At 43.6% G+C, this 16,089-nt stretch overlaps 17 non-coding genes across 17 annotated transcripts; all 17 read right to left on the bottom strand.

Moving 5' to 3' along the window:
* Window positions 1–372: 372 nt before the first annotated feature.
* trnac-gca (transfer RNA cysteine (anticodon GCA)) lies at window positions 373–444 on the bottom strand. The gene has a single exon. It is a non-coding gene; the product is annotated as a tRNA-Cys (tRNA).
* Window positions 445–906: 462 nt separating this feature from the next.
* trnas-gcu (transfer RNA serine (anticodon GCU)) lies at window positions 907–988 on the bottom strand. The gene has a single exon. It is a non-coding gene; the product is annotated as a tRNA-Ser (tRNA).
* An 815-nt stretch (window positions 989–1,803) lies between these two features.
* trnav-aac (transfer RNA valine (anticodon AAC)) lies at window positions 1,804–1,876 on the bottom strand. Its single transcript has one exon. It is a non-coding gene; the product is annotated as a tRNA-Val (tRNA).
* Window positions 1,877–2,691: 815 nt separating this feature from the next.
* Window positions 2,692–2,764, bottom strand: trnac-gca (transfer RNA cysteine (anticodon GCA)). The gene has a single exon. It is a non-coding gene; the product is annotated as a tRNA-Cys (tRNA).
* A 472-nt stretch (window positions 2,765–3,236) lies between these two features.
* trnas-gcu (transfer RNA serine (anticodon GCU)) lies at window positions 3,237–3,318 on the bottom strand. The gene has a single exon. It is a non-coding gene; the product is annotated as a tRNA-Ser (tRNA).
* Window positions 3,319–4,134: 816 nt separating this feature from the next.
* On the bottom strand, window positions 4,135–4,207 carry trnav-aac (transfer RNA valine (anticodon AAC)). Its single transcript has one exon. It is a non-coding gene; the product is annotated as a tRNA-Val (tRNA).
* Window positions 4,208–5,024: 817 nt separating this feature from the next.
* On the bottom strand, window positions 5,025–5,096 carry trnac-gca (transfer RNA cysteine (anticodon GCA)). The gene has a single exon. It is a non-coding gene; the product is annotated as a tRNA-Cys (tRNA).
* A 472-nt stretch (window positions 5,097–5,568) lies between these two features.
* trnas-gcu (transfer RNA serine (anticodon GCU)) lies at window positions 5,569–5,650 on the bottom strand. Its single transcript has one exon. It is a non-coding gene; the product is annotated as a tRNA-Ser (tRNA).
* Window positions 5,651–6,467: 817 nt separating this feature from the next.
* Window positions 6,468–6,540, bottom strand: trnav-aac (transfer RNA valine (anticodon AAC)). The gene has a single exon. It is a non-coding gene; the product is annotated as a tRNA-Val (tRNA).
* Window positions 6,541–7,357: 817 nt separating this feature from the next.
* Window positions 7,358–7,429, bottom strand: trnac-gca (transfer RNA cysteine (anticodon GCA)). The gene has a single exon. It is a non-coding gene; the product is annotated as a tRNA-Cys (tRNA).
* A 472-nt stretch (window positions 7,430–7,901) lies between these two features.
* On the bottom strand, window positions 7,902–7,983 carry trnas-gcu (transfer RNA serine (anticodon GCU)). The gene has a single exon. It is a non-coding gene; the product is annotated as a tRNA-Ser (tRNA).
* An 817-nt stretch (window positions 7,984–8,800) lies between these two features.
* Window positions 8,801–8,873, bottom strand: trnav-aac (transfer RNA valine (anticodon AAC)). Its single transcript has one exon. It is a non-coding gene; the product is annotated as a tRNA-Val (tRNA).
* An 817-nt stretch (window positions 8,874–9,690) lies between these two features.
* trnac-gca (transfer RNA cysteine (anticodon GCA)) lies at window positions 9,691–9,762 on the bottom strand. The gene has a single exon. It is a non-coding gene; the product is annotated as a tRNA-Cys (tRNA).
* Window positions 9,763–10,224: 462 nt separating this feature from the next.
* Window positions 10,225–10,306, bottom strand: trnas-gcu (transfer RNA serine (anticodon GCU)). The gene has a single exon. It is a non-coding gene; the product is annotated as a tRNA-Ser (tRNA).
* An 800-nt stretch (window positions 10,307–11,106) lies between these two features.
* Window positions 11,107–11,179, bottom strand: trnav-aac (transfer RNA valine (anticodon AAC)). Its single transcript has one exon. It is a non-coding gene; the product is annotated as a tRNA-Val (tRNA).
* A 1,778-nt stretch (window positions 11,180–12,957) lies between these two features.
* trnas-gcu (transfer RNA serine (anticodon GCU)) lies at window positions 12,958–13,039 on the bottom strand. Its single transcript has one exon. It is a non-coding gene; the product is annotated as a tRNA-Ser (tRNA).
* Window positions 13,040–13,839: 800 nt separating this feature from the next.
* On the bottom strand, window positions 13,840–13,912 carry trnav-aac (transfer RNA valine (anticodon AAC)). The gene has a single exon. It is a non-coding gene; the product is annotated as a tRNA-Val (tRNA).
* Window positions 13,913–16,089: the final 2,177 nt, after the last annotated feature.

Here is a 16,089-nt window from a genome sequence, read left to right as displayed (position 1 = left end):
TTTGTGAACTTTGGCTTCCCATCGCATGGGATTTACTCGTATAGTGTACGTTGGCATTTAGCCACGACTGTGCTGAAATGGCACAGTGTATGCTCGTCTTTAGCGTTAGAACAGGGGTAGGCAACGCCGGTCCTGAAGTGCCGCAATGCTGCAGATTTTATTTCCAACCCTGAATAAACCTCATCCACCTGTGGTTCTCAGGTGACCTTTAGACCTTGGTTAGCCTGTTCATGTGGGCCTGATTGGAGCTGGAGCTAAACTCTGCAGGACTGCTGCACTCCAGGACCTACGTGAAAAGGATCCATGATGAACTTTGAGTCCGAAAGATTAACGCGGCAAACTACCGCAAGAGGTTACGGACATACAGGCTTAAGGGGGCACCCGGATTTGAACCGGGGACCTCTTGATCTGCAGTCAAATGCTCTACCACTGAGCTATACCCCCTATGAGAACACACGTGACTGAAGAATTGAAAAACCAACATGTGTTATGCTTCACCACAGTTAAAGCTGTCTTGATAATGTCCAAGTGAACGGTTAGACCTCCCTATCTGCGTTTAAACGCTCTAGCACTGACCTATAAAAATTGTGCTAGAGACAACGTATGTTTTCAACCATTCCGCTAAGGTTTTTCAGTTGTTATGATTCCTGTTCTGTTCCTCTTACAGCAAACATCAACAAAGGAAAATCCGCTCAACCCAGTCTTTACCACTTTCTAGACATTTGGCACATAGTCTGAAACTTTAAAGTCTGAAAACACTCAAGTGTCCATCAGAGACTCTGGATTGTAAGCACTTCAAAACTGGTGCAACGAAAACACGTTGCTTTGTCTAATGGGTAGCAGATCACTCCTAGAGGTGTGAGAAACAACGCAATGTTGCGTCTTAAAGAAAGTTCAACGTCACAACGACGAGGATGGGATTCGAACCCACGCGTGCAGAGCACAATGGATTAGCAGTCCATCGCCTTAACCACTCGGCCACCTCGTCCTGTGAGGCTGTCCTGTGAGACTTTCCCGTAACGCCTGCTGTGGGGCATTTTGCGATTCCTAAATTACCACCAAGTACGTAGTAGCGTGCATCAAATTGTTTCCGTTGTTGGTGTAATTAAACGTTATCTTTTAGAAAACGTTCATTTTGGCCTGACAGAAGGGAAACGCCTGAAGAGAACTGTGCATGAGCAATCCATCGCCTTAGACATGTTTAGAAATAATTTCAAGGACTGACCTTTAATTGATTGGGGTTCTTTTTCAAAATAGCTTTCATCGGATTTCGACATGAAACAGGCAAAAACCAAAGGAGACATTCAAATTTTTTTTAAAGGGAACAAGAGGTTTTCATTGGCTTATGTACACAGCCAACTGGCTGGGTAATGTTGACTAAACCTCAGTACACATACCTGCCGTCCGTTCAACTAACACTAACCGACGATCAGGTTTACAATAACGTGCATCAAACTGATGTAACTGTTGAGGTTGTTAAATCAACATGACCAAAACCCTGTCATATCTCTAACAAAGTGTTTATTTCAGTCGAACCGAGGACATTTGTGATAACCACATCACCACAGAAACCTGTTCCTTTGGATTCTATGTTTATTTTGATAGATTTGGCCACACACTTTCTCTCTGTGCAACACTTCCCAAAGGGGCAATGCTTTTCGCCCACTTGAGAACTGGCCACCTTTCATGCGTGAAGCGAATGTGACGGGCGGAACTGTGTGTAACTTTAAAAGTGCTTCATGATACAAGGAGTAACGTGGCTCAAGAAAGGAATTTAACTCGCAGCGTATCAAAAGAACACACTGTTTCTGCCCGGTTTCGAACCGAGGACCTTTCGCGTGTTAGGCGAACGTGATAACCACTACACTACAGAAACCCACATGCTCTGACACTTGGTTGTATCAACGCATTTTGTCACATATTTAGCGATCGTTTGAAGGGACCGCACAAACTGTATGAGAAAGGCGGTGCATTTCCCAGAAATGCATGGATGCTTCTTCTGAAACCGGCAAACAGCTACACACTTCTTAGTTTGGATATCTCTCCGATTTGTTTCAGAGATGACGTGTGAGCAGTCAAGTCTCAGCTCTGCGATCTGACCGAATAACGCAGATATTTCCAAACCTGCTGCTGGTCGGCTACTGTCCTGCAGACTTCAGTTTCAACCCACCTCCAACACAACAGTCTGTAATTATCAAGCAACCTTGAACACCTTGATAAGCTGCTTCAGCTAAGTTTCATTGGGGTTGGAGCTAAAATCTGCAGGGCGGAAGCTCACCAGGAGCAGGGTCAAAGACCTTTGCTATAGTGTGAGCACACAATTTGTGAACTTTGGCTTCACATCGGATGGGATTTACTCGTATAGTGTACGTTGGCATTTAGCCACGACTGCTGAAATGGCACAGTGTATGCTCGTCTTTAGCGTTAGAACAGGGGTAGGCAACGCCGGTCCTGAAGTGCCGCAATGGTGCAGATTTTATTTCCAACCCTGAATAAACCTCATCCACCTGTGGTTCTCAGGTGACCTTTAGACCTTGGTTAGCCTGTTCATGTGGGCCTGATTGGAGCTGGAGCTAAACTCTTCAGGACTGCTGCACTCCAGGACCTACGTGAAAAGGATCCATGATGAACTTTGAGTCCGAAAGATTAACGCGGCAAACTACCGCAAGAGGTTACGGACATACAGGCTTAAGGGGGCACCCGGATTAGAAACCAGGGAACTCTTGATCTGCAGTCAAATGCTCTACCACTGAGCTATACCCCCTATGAGAACACACGTGACTGAAGATTTGAAAAACCAACATGTGTTATGCTTCACCACAGTTAAAGCTGTCTTGATAATGTCCAAGTGAACGGTTAGACCTCCCTATCTGCGTTTAAACGCTCTAGCACTGACCTATAAAAATTGTGCTAGAGACAACGTATGTTTTCAACCATTCCGCTAAGGTTTTTCAGTTGTTATGATTCCTGTTCTTTTCCTCTTACAGCAAACATCAACAAAGGTAAATCCGCTCAACCCAGTCTTTACCACTTTCTAGACAGTTGGCACATAGTCTGAAACTTTAAAGTCTGAAAACACTCAAGTGTCCATCAGAGACTCTGGATTGTAAGCACTTCAAAACTGGTGCAACGAAAACACGTTGCTTTGTCTAATGGGTAGCAGATCACTCCTAGAGGTGTGAGAAACAACGTAAGCTTCGGAAATGTTGCGTCTTAAAGAAAGTTCAATGTCACAACGACAAGGATGGGATTCGTACCCACGCGTGCAGAGCACAATGGATTAGCAGTCCATCGCCTTAATCACTCGGCCACCTCGTCCTGTGAGGCTGTCCTGTGAGACTTTCCTGTAACCCCTGCTGTGGGGCATTTTGCGATTCCTAAATTACCACCAAGTACGTAGTAGCGTGCATCAAATTGTTTCTGTTGTTGGTGTAATTAAAAGTTATCTTTTAGAAAGCGTTCATTTTGGCCTGACAGAAGGGAAACGCCTGAAGAGAACTGTGCATGAGCAATCCATCGCCTTAGACATGTTTAGAAATAATTTCAAGGACTGACCTTTAATTGATTGGGGTTCTTTTTCAAAATAGTTTTCATCGGATTTCGACATGAAACAGGCAAAAACCAAAGGAGACATTCAAGACTTTATTTAAAGGGAACAAGAGGTTTTCATTGGCTTATGTACACAGCCAACTGGCTGGGTAATGTTGACTAAACCTCAGTACACTTACCTGCCGTCCGTTCAACTGACACTAACCGACGATCAGGTTTACAATAACGTGGATCAAACTGATGTAACTGTTGAGGTTGTTAAATCAACATGACCAAAACCCTGTCATATCTCTAACAAAGTGTTTATTTCAGTCGAACCGAGGACATTTGTGATAACCACATCACCACAGAAACCTGTTCCTTTGGATTCTATGTTTATTTTGATAGATTTGGCCACACACTTTCTCTCTGTGCAACACTTCCCAAAGGGGCAATGCTTTTCGCCCACTTGAGAACTGGCCACCTTTCATGCGTGAAGCGAATGTGACGGGCGGAACTGTGTGTAACTTTAAAAGTGCTTCATGATACAAGGAGTAACGTGGCTCAAGAAAGGAATTTAACTCGCAGCGTATCAAAAGAACACACTGTTTCTGCCTGGTTTCGAACCAAGGACCTTTCGCGTGTTAGGCGAACGTGATAACCACTACACTACAGAAACCCACATGCTCTGACACTTGGTTGTATCAACGCATTTTGTCACATATTTTGCGATCGTTTGAAGGGACCGCACAAACTGTATGAGAAAGGCGGTGCATTTCCCAGAAATGCATGGATGCTTCTTCTGAAACCGGCAAACAGCTACACACTTCTTAGTTTGGATATCTCTCCGATTTGTTTCAGAGATGACGTGTGAGCAGTCAAGTCTCAGCTCTGCGATCTGACCGAATAACGCAGATATTTCCAAACCTGCTGCTGGTCGGCTACTGTCCTGCAGACTTCAGTTTCAACCCACCTCCAACACAACAGTCTGTAATTATCAAGCAACCTTGAACACCTTGATAAGCTGCTTCAGCTAAGTTTCATTGGGGATGGAGCTAAAATCTGCAGGGCGGAAGCTCACCAGGAGCAGGGTCAAAGACCCCTGCTATAGTGTGAGCACACAATTTGTGAACTTTGGCTTCACATCGCATGGGATTTACTCGTATAGTGTACGTTGGCATTTAGCCACGACTGTGCTGAAATGGCACAGTGTATGCTTGTCTTTAGCGTTAGAACAGGGGTAGGCAACGCCGGTCCTGAAGTGCCGCAATGCTGCAGATTTTATTTCCAACCCTGAATAAACCTCATCCACCTGTGGTTCTCAGGTGACCTTTAGACCTTGGTTAGCCTGTTCATGTGGGCCTGATTGGAGCTGGAGCTAAACTCTGCAGGACTGCTGCACTCCAGGACCTACGTGAAAAGGATCCATGATGAACTTTGAGTCCGAAAGATTAACGCGGCAAACTACCGCAAGAGGTTACGGACATACAGGCTTAAGGGGGAACCCGGATTTGAACCGGGGACCTCTTGATCTGCAGTCAAATGCTCTACCACTGAGCTAAACCCCCTATGAGAACACACGTGACTGAAGAATTGAAAAACCAACATGTGTTATGCTTCACCACAGTTAAAGCTGTCTTGATAATGTCCAAGTGAACGGTTAGACCTCCCTATCTGCGTTTAAACGCTCTAGCACTGACCTATAAAAATTGTGCTAGAGACAACGTATGTTTTCAACCATTCTGCTAAGGTTTTTCAGTTGTTATGATTCCTGTTCTGTTCCTCTTACAGCAAACATCAACAAAGGAAAATCCGCTCAACCCAGTCTTTACCACTTTCTAGACAGTTGGCACATAGTCTGAAACTTTGAAGTCTGAAAACACTCAAGTGTCCATCAGAGACTCTGGATTGTAAGCACTTCAAAACTGGTGCAACGAAAACACGTTGCTTTGTCTAATGGGTAGCAGATCACTCCTAGAGGTGTGAGAAACAACGTAAGCTTCGGCAATGTTGCGTCTTAAAGAAAGGTCAACGTCACAACGACGAGGATGGGATTCGAACCCACGCGTGCAGAGCACAATGGATTAGCAGTCCATCGCCTTAACCACTCGGCCACCTCGTCCGGTGAGGCTGTCCTGTGAGACTTTCCCGTAACGCCTGCTGTGGGGCATTTTGCGATTCCTAAATTACCACCAAGTACGTAGTAGCGTGCATCAAATTGTTTCCGTTGTTGGTGTAATTAAACGTTATCTTTTAGAAAACGTTCATTTTGGCCTGACAGAAGGGAAACGCCTGAAGAGAACTGTGCATGAGCAATCCATCGCCTTAGACATGTTTAGAAATAATTTCAAGGACTGACCTTTAATTGATTGGGGTTCTTTTTCAAAATAGTTTTCATCGGATTTCGACATGAAACAGGCAAAAACCAAAGGAGACATTCAAGACTTTATTTAAAGGGAACAAGAGGTTTTCATTGGCTTATGTACACAGCCAACTGGCTGTGTAATGTTGACTAAACCTCAGTACACTTACCTGCCGTCCATTCAACTAACACTAACCGACGATCAGGTTTACAATAACGTGCATCAAACTGATGTAACTGTTGAGGTTGTTAAATCAACATGACCAAAACCCTGTCATATCTCTAACAAAGTGTTTATTTCAGTCGAACCGAGGACATTTGTGATAACCACATCACCACAGAAACCTGTTCCTTTAGATTCTATGTTTATTTTGATAGATTTGGCCACACACTTTCTCTCTGTGCAACACTTCCCAAAGGGGCAATGCTTTTCGCCCACTTGAGAACTGGCCACCTTTCATGCGTGAAGCGAATGTGACGGGCGGAACTGTGTGTAACTTTAAAAGTGCTTCATGATACAAGAAGTAACGTGGCTCAAGAAAGAAATTTAACTCGCAGCGTATCAAAAGGCATACACTGTTTCTGCCCGGTTTCGAACCGAGGACCTTTCGCGTGTTAGGCGAACGTGATAACCACTACACTACAGAAACCCACATGCTCTGACGCTTGGTTGTATCAACACATTTTGTCACATATTTTGCGATCGTTTGAAGGGACCGCACAAACTGTATGAGAAAGGCGGTGCATTTCCCAGAAATGCATGGATGCTTCTTCTGAAACCGGCAAACAGCTACACACTTCTTAGTTTGGATATCTATCCGATTTGTTTCAGAGATGACGTGTGAGCAGTCAAGTCTCAGCTCTGCGATTTGACCGAATAACGCAGATATTTCCAAACCTGCTGCTGGTCGGCTACTGTCCTGCAGACTTCAGTTTCAACCCACCTCCAACACAACAGTCTGTAATTATCAAGCAACCTTGAACACCTTGATAAGCTGCTTCAGCTAAGTTTCATTGGGGTTGGAGCTAAAATCTGCAGGGCGGAAGCTCACCAGGAGCAGGGTCAAAGACCCCTGCTATAGTGTGAGCACACAATTTGTGAACTTTGGCTTCCCATCGCATGGGATTTACTCGTATAGTGTACGTTGGCATTTAGCCACGACTGTGCTGAAATGGCACAGTGTATGCTCGTCTTTAGCGTTAGAACAGGGGTAGGCAACGCCGGTCCTGAAGTGCCGCAATGCTGCAGATTTTATTTCCAACCCTGAATAAACCTCATCCACCTGTGGTTCTCAGGTGACCTTTAGACCTTGGTTAGCCTGTTCATGTGGGCCTGATTGGAGCTGGAGCTAAACTCTGCAGGACTGCTGCACTCCAGGACCTACGTGAAAAGGATCCATGATGAACTTTGAGTCCGAAAGATTAACGCGGCAAACTACCGCAAGAGGTTACGGACGTACAGGCTTAAGGGGGCAACCGGATTTGAACCGGGGACCTCTTGATCTGCAGTCAAATGCTCTACCACTGAGCTATACCCCCTTTGAGAACACACGTGACTGAAGAATTGAAAAACCAACATGTGTTATGCTTCACCACAGTTAAAGCTGTCTTGATAATGTCCAAGTGAACGGTTAGACCTCCCTATCTGCGTTTAAACGCTCTAGCACTGACCTATAAAAATTGTGCTAGAGACAACGTATGTTTTCAACCATTCCGCTAAGGTTTTTCAGTTGTTATGATTCCTGTTCTGTTCCTCTTACAGCAAACATCAACAAAGGAAAATCCGCTCAACCCAGTCTTTACCACTTTCTAGACAGTTGGCACCTAGTCTGAAACTTTGAAGTCTGAAAACACTCAAGTGTCCATCAGAGACTCTGGATTGTAAGCACTTCAAAACTGGTGCAACTTAAACACGTTGCTTTGTCTAATGGGTAGCAGATCCCTCCTAGAGGTGTGAGAAACAACGTAAGCTTCGGCAATGTTGCGTCTTAAAGAAAGTTCAACGTCACAACGACGAGGATGGGATTCGAACCCACGCGTGCAGAGCACAATGGATTAGCAGTCCATCGCCTTAACCACTCAGCCACCTCGTCCTGTGAGGCTGTCCTGTGAGACTTTCCCGTATCGCCTGCTGTGGGGCATTTTGCGATTCCTAAATTACCACCAAGTACGTAGTAGCGTGCATCAAATTGTTTCCGTTGTTGGTGTAATTAAACGTTATCTTTTAGAAAACTTTCATTTTGGCCTGACAGGAGGGAAACGCCTGAAGAGAACTGTGCATGAGCAATCCATCGCCTTAGACATGTTTAGAAATAATTTCAAGGACTGACCTTTAATTGATTGGGGTTCTTTTTCAAAATAGTTTTCATCGGATTTCGACATGAAACAGGCAAAAACCAAAGGAGACATTCAAGACTTTATTTAAAGGGAACAAGAGGTTTTCATTGGCTTATGTACACAGCCAACTGGCTGTGTAATGTTGACTAAACCTCAGTACACTTACCTGCCGTCCATTCAACTAACACTAACCGACGATCAGGTTTACAATAACGTGCATCAAACTGATGTAACTGTTGAGGTTGTTAAATCAACATGACCAAAACCCTGTCATATCTCTAACAAAGTGTTTATTTCAGTCGAACCGAGGACATTTGTGATAACCACATCACCACAGAAACCTGTTCCTTTAGATTCTATGTTTATTTTGATAGATTTGGCCACACACTTTCTCTCTGTGCAACACTTCCCAAAGGGGCAATGCTTTACGCCCACTTGAGAACTGGCCACCTTTCATGCGTGAAGCGAATGTGACGGGCGGAACTGTGTGTAACTTTAAAAGTGCTTCATGATACAAGAAGTAACGTGGCTCAAGAAAGAAATTTAACTCGCAGCGTATCAAAAGGCATACACTGTTTCTGCCCGGTTTCGAACCAAGGACCTTTCGCGTGTTAGGCGAACGTGATAACCACTACACTACAGAAACCCACATGCTCTGACACTTGGTTGTATCAACACATTTTGTCACATATTTTGCGATCGTTTGAAGGGACCGCACAAACTGTATGAGAAAGGCGGTGCATTTCCCAGAAATGCATGGATGCTTCTTCTGAAACCGGCAAACAGCTACACACTTCTTAGTTTGGATATCTATCCGATTTGTTTCAGAGATGACGTGTGAGCAGTCAAGTCTCAGCTCTGCGATCTGACCGAATAACGCAGATATTTCCAAACCTGCTGCTGGTCGGCTACTGTCCTGCAGACTTCAGTTTCAACCCACCTCCAACACAACAGTCTGTAATTATCAAGCAACCTTGAACACCTTGATAAGCTGCTTCAGCTAAGTTTCATTGGGGTTGGAGCTAAAATCTGCAGGGCGGAAGCTCACCAGGAGCAGGGTCAAAGACCCCTGCTATAGTGTGAGCACACAATTTGTGAACTTTGGCTTCCCATCGCATGGGATTTACTCGTATAGTGTACGTTGGCATTTAGCCACGACTGTGCTGAAATGGCACAGTGTATGCTCGTCTTTAGCGTTAGAACAGGGGTAGGCAACGCCGGTCCTGAAGTGCCGCAATGCTGCAGATTTTATTTCCAACCCTGAATAAACCTCATCCACCTGTGGTTCTCAGGTGACCTTTAGACCTTGGTTAGCCTGTTCATGTGGGCCTGATTGGAGCTGGAGCTAAACTCTGCAGGACTGCTGCACTCCAGGACCTACGTGAAAAGGATCCATGATGAACTTTGAGTCCGAAAGATTAACGCGGCAAACTACCGCAAGAGGTTACGGACATACAGGCTTAAGGGGGCACCCGGATTTGAACCGGGGACCTCTTGATCTGCAGTCAAATGCTCTACCACTGAGCTATACCCCCTATGAGAACACACGTGACTGAAGAATTGAAAAACCAACATGTGTTATGCTTCACCACAGTTAAAGCTGTCTTGATAATGTCCAAGTGAACGGTTAGACCTCCCTATCTGCGTTTAAACGCTCTAGCACTGACCTATAAAAATTGTGCTAGAGACAACGTATGTTTTCAACCATTCCGCTAAGGTTTTTCAGTTGTTATGATTCCTGTTCTGTTCCTCTTACAGCAAACATCAACAAAGGAAAATCCGCTCAACCCAGTCTTTACCACTTTCTAGACATTTGGCACATAGTCTGAAACTTTAAAGTCTGAAAACACTCAAGTGTCCATCAGAGACTCTGGATTGTAAGCACTTCAAAACTGGTGCAACGAAAACACGTTGCTTTGTCTAATGGGTAGCAGATCACTCCTAGAGGTGTGAGAAACAACGCAATGTTGCGTCTTAAAGAAAGTTCAACGTCACAACGACGAGGATGGGATTCGAACCCACGCGTGCAGAGCACAATGGATTAGCAGTCCATCGCCTTAACCACTCGGCCACCTCGTCCAAGAAACTTTGTCGGAACCCCTGCGGTTCGGCATTGTGCGATTCCTAAATTACCAGCAAGTACGTAGTAGTGTGAATCAAATAGATTCCGTTGTTGATTTAATTAAACGTTACCTTTTTGAAAGTGTTCATTTTGGCCTAACGGAAGGTAAACGCCTGAAGAGAACTGTGCATGAGCAATCCATCGCCTTAGACATGTTTAGAGATATTATCAAGGATTGACCTTTATTTGATTGGGGTTCTTTTTCAAAATTGTTTTCAACGGATTTCAACATGAAAGAGACAAAAAACAAACGAGACATTCAAGACTTTATGTAAAGGGAACAAGAGGTTTTCATTGGCTTGTCTACACAGCCAACTGGCTGGGTAATGTTGACTAAACCTCAGTACACTTTCCTGTCTTACGTTCAACTAACACTAACCGACGATCAGGTTTAAAATAACGTGCATCAAACTGATGTAACTGTTGAGGTACTTAAATTAACATGACCAAAACCCTGTCATAACTCTAACAAAGTGTTTCAGTCGAACCGAGGACTTTTTGTGATAACCACAACACCACAGAAACCTGTTCGTGTGGATTCTTTGGTTATTTTGATAGATTTAGCCACACATTTTCTCTCTGTGCAACACTCCCCAAAGGGGCAATGCTTTTCGCCCACTTGCGAACTGGCCACCTTTCACGCGTGAAGCGAATGTGATGGGCGGAACTGTGTGTAACTTTAAAAGTGCTTCATGACACAAGGAGTAACGTGTCTCAAGAGAGGCTTTTAACTTGCAGCGTATCAAAAGAAACGCGCTGTTTCTGCCCGGTTTCGAACCGAGGACCTTTCGCGTGTTAGGCGAACGTGATAACCACTACACTACAGAAACCTACACGCTGTGGTACTTGGTTGTATAATGGATTTTGCCACATCCTTGCGATCGCTTGAAGGAACCGCACAAACTGTATGAGAAAGGCGGCACATTTCCCAGGAATGCATGGATGCTGATTCTGAAACTGGCAAACAGCCACACACTTCTTAGTTCGGGTATCTCACCGATTTGTTTCAGACGTGAAGTGTGAGCAGTCAAGTCGCAGCTCTGCGATCTGACCGAATTGTGCAGGTATCTCCAAACCTGCTTCTGGTCGGCTACCTTCCTGCAGACTTCAGTCTCTAACCCTAACCCTACTTTGTGGACTGAATTTAAAGCTCATACCTCTGCTGAGACGCTCTCTTTGTTTGCTGCGTCTCATGCGAAGCGTCGGTCTTCTCGTGCTCATTCAGTCCACAAAGTATCCATCCTTAAATCCTTAGCGTAGTCATTGACTATTGTAGTGACAAAAACAGGTTAAGTTTTCTGTTTCCTGTGTCCTTAAACTTTCCTAATCTTTGTTACTTCCTAAAATGATGCACTACAGATGCCTATGATTATATACAGCAGATGATGGTATTTGTATGCATTCTAATACTGTATCATTTTAGGAAGTAACAAAGATTAGGAAAGTTTAAGGACACAGGAAACAGAAAACTTAACCTGTTTTTGTCACTACAATAGTCAATGACTACGCTAAGGATTTAAGGATGGATACTTTGTGGACTGAATGAGCACGAGAAGACCGACGCTTCGCATGAGACGCAGCAAACAAAGAGAGCGTCTCAGCAGAGGTATGAGCTTTAAATTCAACTAATAAAAAGGAAAGCGGACTTTAATCGATGTAACTGGAATGGAAACTAACTACATTTAACAAAGTTTATTTTGAATGTATGAACAATCGTACAATTGAGAGGCTAATTTATTAAAAAGGCTGGGAGAGACCGTAAAGAACAGTGTTTGAGGGTCTGAGTGAAGAAAGTTTGTTTTTACTCGGGGAAAAGGATTAATTGTTTTGAGGAGCATAATGGGTGACTCCGACTCAGATTCAGGAACGGTCTCAAAGCAACTTGAAAATAAGTTAACATTAGAAGAAGAAAGTGCGCGAATGCGGGCTTCAAGAGCTGGTAAAATGTCGCATTTAACAAGGCGCATGAACATTGTTAAGTCTTTGACGGCTGATAAAGAATTCGTTGATGAAGTAAAACAGAACATTATGAAATTCAACGAAATGTTTAGTGAATTTAAAGGTCTTCAGGATGCTTACATTAAAACTTTGAGTGAAGAGGACCGCGAAGAGGACGTTAAAAATTGGTATGAGCCTAAAGTGAAGCAAATGAATACTTTTCTTTCAAATGTGAAGAAGTGGGTTGCTGCAGTTGAATATCCTGACACTAGCAGCACGATTCCAAATGTTGCTACTGACCCCATTTCTATACCTAAATTAAATACAAGCGTTTCTGATGATGATGACAATTCTTCATTTACCTCTTCCAAGGGTAGCCAGCGTTCCATGACCTCAGCAGCACGCATTGTAGCTGAGGCAGAGCGTGCAGCACTACGTCAACAAAGGAAAATCCGCTCAACCCAGTCTTTACCACTTTCTAGACATTTGGCACATAGTCTGAAACTTTAAAGTCTGAAAACACTCAAGTGTCCATCAGAGACTCTGGATTGTAAGCACTTCAAAACTGGTGCAACGAAAACACGTTGCTTTGTCTAATGGGTAGCAGATCACTCCTAGAGGTGTGAGAAACAACGCAATGTTGCGTCTTAAAGAAAGTTCAACGTCACAACGACGAGGATGGGATTCGAACCCACGCGTGCAGAGCACAATGGATTAGCAGTCCATCGCCTTAATCACTCGGCCACCTCGTCCAAGAAACTTTGTCGGAACCCCTGCGGTTCGGCATTGTGCGATTCCTAAATTACCAGCAAGTACGTAGTAGTGTGAATCAAATAGATTCCGTTGTTGATTTAATTAAACGTTACCTTTTTGAAAGTGTTCATTTTGGCCTAACGGAAGGTAAACGCCTGAAGAGAACTGTGCATGAGCAATCCATCGCCTTAGACATGTTTAGAGATATTATCAAGGATTGACCTTTATTTGATTGGGGTTCTTTTTCAAAATTGTTTTCAACGGATTTCAACATGAAAGAGACAAAAAACAAACGAGACATTCAAGACTTTATGTAAAGGGAACAAGAGGTTTTCATTGGCTTGTCTACACAGCCAACTGGCTGGGTAATGTTGACTAAACCTCAGTACACTTTCCTGTCTTACGTTCAACTAACACTAACCGACGATCAGGTTTAAAATAACGTGCATCAAACTGATGTAACTGTTGAGGTACTTAAATTAACATGACCAAAACCCTGTCATAACTCTAACAAAGTGTTTCAGTCGAACCGAGGACTTTTTGTGATAACCACAACACCACAGAAACCTGTTCGTGTGGATTCTTTGGTTATTTTGATAGATTTAGCCACACATTTTCTCTCTGTGCAACACTCCCCAAAGGGGCAATGCTTTTCGCCCACTTGCGAACTGGCCACCTTTCACGCGTGAAGCGAATGTGATGGGCGGAACTGTGTGTAACTTTAAAAGTGCTTCATGACACAAGGAGTAACGTGTCTCAAGAGAGGCTTTTAACTTGCAGCGTATCAAAAGGAACGCGCTGTTTCTGCCCGGTTTCGAACCGAGGACCTTTCGCGTGTTAGGCGAACGTGATAACCACTACACTACAGAAACCTACACGCTGTGGTACTTGGTTGTATAATGGATTTTGCCACATCCTTGCGATCGCTTGAAGGAACCGCACAAACTGTATGAGAAAGGCGGCACATTTCCCAGGAATGCATGGATGCTGATTCTGAAACTGGCAAACAGCCACACACTTCTTAGTTCGGGGTGGTGATAGCGCAGTGGATAAGACACTCGCCTTTGGTGTGGGAGACCCGGGTTCGAATCTACAGTGATACACCATTGTGTCCCTGAGCAAGACACTTAACCCCTAGTTGCTCCAGAGGCGTGCGACCTCTGACATATATAGCAATTGTAAGTCGCTTTGGATAAAAGCGTCAGCTAAATGAATAAGTAAGTAAGTTCGGGTATCTCACCGATTTGTTTCAGACGTGAAGTGTGAGCAGTCAAGTCGCAGCTCTGCGATCTGACCGAATTGTGCAGGTATCTCCAAACCTGCTTCTGGTCGGCTACCTTCCTGCAGACTTCAGTCTCTAACCCTAACCCTACTTTGTGGACTGAATTTAAAGCTCATACCTCTGCTGAGACGCTCTCTTTGTTTGCTGCGTCTCATGCGAAGCGTCGGTCTTCTCGTGCTCATTCAGTCCACAAAGTATCCATCCTTAAATCCTTAGCGTAGTCATTGACTATTGTAGTGACAAAAACAGGTTAAGTTTTCTGTTTCCTGTGTCCTTAAACTTTCCTAATCTTTGTTACTTCCTAAAATGATGCACTACAGATGCCTATGATTATATACAGCAGATGATGGTATTTGTATGCATTCTAATACTGTATCATTTTAGGAAGTAACAAAGATTAGGAAAGTTTAAGGACACAGGAAACAGAAAACTTAACCTGTTTTTGTCACTACAATAGTCAATGACTACGCTAAGGATTTAAGGATGGATACTTTGTGGACTGAATGAGCACGAGAAGACCGACGCTTCGCATGAGACGCAGCAAACAAAGAGAGCGTCTCAGCAGAGGTATGAGCTTTAAATTCAACTAATAAAAAGGAAAGCGGACTTTAATCGATGTAACTGGAATGGAAACTAACTACATTTAACAAAGTTTATTTTGAATGTATGAACAATCGTACAATTGAGAGGCTAATTTATTAAAAAGGCTGGGAGAGACTGTAAAGAACAGTGTTTGAGGGTCTGAGTGAAGAAAGTTTGTTTTTACTCGGGGAAAAGGATTAATTGTTTTGAGGAGCATAATGGGTGACTCCGACTCAGATTCAGGAACGGTCTCAAAGCAACTTGAAAATAAGTTAACATTAGAAGAAGAAAGTGCGCGAATGCGGGCTTCAAGAGCTGGTAATATGTCGCATTTAACAAGGCGCATGAACATTGTTAAGTCTTTGACGGCTGATAAAGAATTTGTTGATGAAGTAAAACAGAACATTATGAAATTCAACGAAATGTTTAGTGAATTTAAAGGTCTTCAGGATGCTTACATTAAAACTTTGAGTGAAGAGGACCGCGAAGAGGACGTTAAAAATTGGTATGAGCCTAAAGTGAAGCAAATGAATACTTTTCTTTCAAATGTGAAGAAGTGGGTTGCTGCAGTTGAATATCCTGACACTAGCAGCACGATTCCAAATGTTGCTACTGACCCCATTTCTATACCTAAATTAAATACAAGCGTTTCTGATGATGATGACAATTCTTCATTTACCTCTTCCAAGGGTAGCCAGCGTTCCATGACCTCAGCAGCACGCATTGTAGCTGAGGCAGAGCGTGCAGCACTACGTGCCAAGGCTGCTAAGCTACAAGAAAAGCACACTTTAGAAAAGGAACAAGAGGAACTTAGAAAAAGAAAGGAAACATTGGAAATCAATACTGAAATAGCAGCTAATTCAGCAAAAATCAATTATCTCCAAAAGGCAGAATGTTCTGTAGATCTACTTGAGAATTACGCAGAAGAAGAACAATCTAATGCAATGAATGAATATTGTGATACAGCAAAGGAGAAAGTATCACTGTTTGATGAACCCAGTGGTCCATATGTAAGGCCAAAGCAGGGTGTACAGGTACAATTTTCTACCTTGCAGGGCGGATATGATGCTCAGCCTTCTGTTTTTACCAGTGGCTATGACCGACAAAATTATTTAGAGCCTCTGCACCATGCTTTCATGCAGACTACTCAAAGCTCAGCTCACCCAGCTCAAACAGACAGTCAGG

The sequence above is a fragment of the Paramisgurnus dabryanus genome, chromosome 14, assembly GCF_030506205.2.
Source record: "Paramisgurnus dabryanus chromosome 14, PD_genome_1.1, whole genome shotgun sequence".
Lineage (NCBI taxonomy): Eukaryota > Metazoa > Chordata > Actinopteri > Cypriniformes > Cobitidae > Paramisgurnus > Paramisgurnus dabryanus.
Note: the sequence above shows the minus strand (reverse complement) of the source record. Positions and strands in the feature narration are given on the sequence as shown.